The sequence below is a fragment of the Natator depressus genome, chromosome 4 (genome assembly GCF_965152275.1).
Source record: "Natator depressus isolate rNatDep1 chromosome 4, rNatDep2.hap1, whole genome shotgun sequence".
NCBI lineage: Eukaryota > Metazoa > Chordata > Testudines > Cheloniidae > Natator > Natator depressus.
Genome location: NC_134237.1, coordinates 67,284,727 through 67,288,941, shown reverse-complemented (window position 1 = coordinate 67,288,941; position 4,215 = coordinate 67,284,727).

The window sequence follows — 4,215 nt, the reverse complement described above, 5'->3', positions numbered from 1 at the left end:
TGATCATCTTCTTCTTCTCCAAGTGCTTCAAAATGGATTCCTTGAGGAACTGCTCCATGATTTTTCTGGGGACTGAGGTGAGGCTGACCGGTCTATAGTTCCCTGGATACTCCTCCTTCCCATTTTAAAAGATGGGCACTACATTAGCCTTTTCCAGTCATCTGGGACCTTCCCCAATCGCCATGAGTTTTCAAAGATAATGGCCAATGGCTCAGGAATCACATCAGCCAACTCCCTCAGCATGCTCGGATGCATTGCATCCGGTCCCATGCAGGGCTAAGTCAAATACCTTACAGAAACCTAAGTATATTATAGTCACATAGTTATCTTTATCAAACTGGAATTTCACTGAAAAACAATATCAAGTTTGTTTGAAAAGACGCATTTCTCCATAAATCTATGTGGAGTAGTATTAATTATGCTACCATCCTTTAATCTTTTACACATTCTGTCCCATATCAGCCTATGATATTCTTTTAATACTCTTGTGTGTACATTATCTGGTTCTCATGATTTTAAAATGTTTAATAGTTGCTGTTTAGCATCCTCCTGTTGTTACTGATGGAAAAGAAAGTATTTCTGAATCACTGGGTGATCTGACTACACCATCCTGATTCTTTCCAAATACAGAATAGAAATATTTATAGACTTCTTCTCCCTTTTCTGCATGGTAATTGACAATTTTACCATCCTTATCTAGTATCAGACCTACAGGATTTTTATAGTAGATTAGTATTTCATTAGTTCCCAGTATATTAAAATAATTCATTGTCCTTAATCTTACTGGCCATATACTTTCATTGATGCTTTTAGCTTATCAATTCTCTGCATTTCCGAATTGGCAATTTGTACTCATCACTATCAACTATGCCTTTTTTACATTTGTTATATATATATATATATTTTAAATAATTGCTGTATTCTCTTCCCTTCTTAGCCAAAATATTCTATTCATTTTTAATAGACGACTTCTTATATGATTGCTGAATTGTGTTTTTATTTTCCCCTGGAATCTAATAAAACACTCTTAATCAATTTCCAATTATCACTCACATTTTTGTTTAAACATTTCCTCCTATTTGGTTTTACTAATGATTGTTTTCAGATTTGGGAAATTGGCCCTTTTAAAATATCTAGTATCTCTATTATGGGTCGGAGTATATTCTGTTTGCACATAAGAAATGAAACTAGGCCATGATTAAGGCTATGCTTTAGTCATGGGTAGTTTTAAAAGTCATGGACAGGTCACGTGCAATAAACAAAAATTCATGGCCCGTGACCTGTCCATGACTTTTACTAAAAGTACCTGTGTTTAAATGGGAGGGGGCACTGTATGTGTGTGGGGGGGCTTCTGCTGGAGGGCATGTCATGGGGGGCAATGCTGGAGGAGGGGTGCCTGGGGCCAGCGGCTCTAGCTGCCGGGGCCCACAGACTGCAGCTGCTCCAGCTGTCTGGGAGGGGATTGCTGCCCAGAGCCATGGATGCTCCGGCCAACTGGCTGGGGACCACTGCCCGGGGCTGTGGATGCTCTCGTCAGGGACCGCTGCCTGGGGACACAGACCGCGGCTGCTCTGGCCAGCCGGCTGGGAACTGCTGCCCGGGGCTGTGGACTGCGGCTGCTCCAGCCATCCAGGAACTGCTGACCCGCCCCCCTTTATTTTCAGAATGTTTTGTCCACTCTTCTGAATGTCACAAGCTCTAAATGTAAAAAAAGAAAAAAAAAAGAAAAAAGAAAACATGAATTCAGTTGCAGAGAGAATCTAGAGAAATAGTGAGCATGTATCTTCTTAGCTGATACCTTTTTAAACAACCTTTCAGTACATTAAGTTGTTAGCATGCTTTCTTTCATATTAGACTGGACAGAACATTACTTTGTGGGATTTTAATGAGTCTTGGATTTTAGCTTGACCAATTATTGAGATTTGGCATCAGCATGCTATTCAGGGCCAGCTCCACATTCTGAAAACTGCCAAAATTCGGGGTGTTTGGATCTGTGGGGTTTGTTTGAGCCAACATTGAATGAAGACTTGGTATTTTCTACAGTAACATTCACAACTGGAGGTAAGCAGATATCAGCATGAATACTCCATAGTATATACTAAGTCAGAGTGATTTACAGGCCTGAAAAATTAGGCTTTCAGTTTTTGCACTGAACTAAAGGAGAAGCTCCTGTAGTTGACACCAAGAAACACTTGTCTCTTTTGCACTCAGCTCCTCATAAAATGACAAGGTATAAAGACAAGGCTGAATCTTTCAGGAAGATCTCAGTCCATGGGAGGGAGTTACATCTCTAACTAAACAGTTCAGGATTCCAGTGTGACCCTGATAAAATGTCATGAAAATAATTAACGGTGTAATATGTGTCTTTTAAAATTAAACTTTCAATCATGTTTAATTCCTGTGTAATCCTGGTATTTAGACATGAATTCGTGAAATTATCTTTAGAAATACAAATGCAGATTTTCATTACAAATTATCTTACTACATATAGTTTATAGTGATAGAAATTCATGCACTATGTTTTCCTTTGTTTACATGAAAATTGATCACCATGCTTAGACTATTTAAGTATCACTGAATCTCTGTTCTATTAGCTGGAATTCTTCATGATGACCTTCCTTCTAATAACACCTCTAACTATGACATATTCTGAGGGCATGTCTACACTTGCCATTTAAAGTGGAAAAAGTCCCTTTTTTGCACAAAAACCGTGGGAGCATCTACACTTGCCAATGACTGTTTGGGGTGAAACTCAGAAGTTTCACCGCAACAAGAAAACCACCTCAACGAGAGGTGTACGGCCATTACCGGTGATGCTTTTGCAGTGATATACAAGTGTAGACACGTTCTTCCTGTTTACACAGCTTTTAGCCTCCTGAAAATATCCCCACAGTGCCTAGGTGACCACTCTGGCCAGCAGCTCTGCTGCTCTGATGCCAGGTAAACAGACATCCCCCCCCACTCCCCCTGTAAAGCCCCAGGAACTTTGAAACGCCCCTTCCTGTTTTCTTGGCAAGTGCTCACTTATCCGGCCAGGTGACAATGCCTGCTCCATAGAGCTAACGATCCCCTGCTTGGAGCAATGCTGAGCTACTGGCAGGGGTGAAAGTAAAATGTGTCTCTTACTGGTATGGGGGGCCTAGGGTGGAAGGGGTGGAGCGGGGGCAGGAGGGTGAGCGTCTCCCAGCCAGCCCACTTGTGCCGCCCGGGACTCCAGCCCGGGCCCTTTAAAATCGCAAGCCCTGAGGTAGCTGCTCCTTTTGCCCCCACTCCCATTGGCAGCCCGGGGTGGGGAGGGGGGCAAAAGGGGCAGGGATGTTAAAGTAATTCTGCGGCAGTGCTTTAAGCAGAGTCCTTTTGCCGCAGTAGCGTTTTAAAGGACCCTGCTTATAGCGCTGCCACGGCAGTGCTTTAATGTCGCTGCCCCTTTTGCACCCCCCCTTCAGCGGCCCTGCCAGTAGGGACCCAGCAAGGCCGCCGACAGGGGGGCGCAAAAAGAGCAGCAATGTTAAAGCGCTGCCATGGCAGCACTTTAAAGTCAGCGGTACGGGCCAGTACAGGCGGCCACTTTTTACCGGTATGCTGTACCGGCCCATACCGCCTTACTTTCACCCCTGGCTACTGGAGCTGACCAGCGTTTGGGGAGAGGAGACTGTGCAGGGACCCAGGATGCCCTGTGATCATCCCTCACTTCCCACAAGACCCATTATCAAAATGGAGAGAGCTGCACCGTGAGATAAGCTGCCCTCAGTGCACTGCTCTCATCCAGGATGGAAGTGCTGCAAATGTAAACACCCTCTGACGCCTGCGGAAGCAAGTGAGTACACAAACCAGTGCTTTTCTTTCACAGGCTCACTATCACCGTTGAAACTGACAGCACAAAAACTCTGCAAGTGTAGACATAGCCTAAGTCATTTGTTGCCAAAGAGTTTAATTAAACTTTCTGAGGTCAACAAGAAATATGTAATTTAACACCCGACATCAGCTCAGATTTCTAGGTTTCAAAGTTCTCACCATCAAGCATACATTCAGTACTTTAACTTGAAAGTTAAGATGCAGACTCTTCAACATCAAAGGCAAATACTTCAGAGAGCTTTTAGTTTGTCACATATGCTCTGGCTGACACAGCTAGAACAAAGACTTTTTTCTTGCTTTTCTAGCTCACCTGAATTTGTTTGAATACTGCAATTCAGTAACAACAATCTTCCTCTCTTA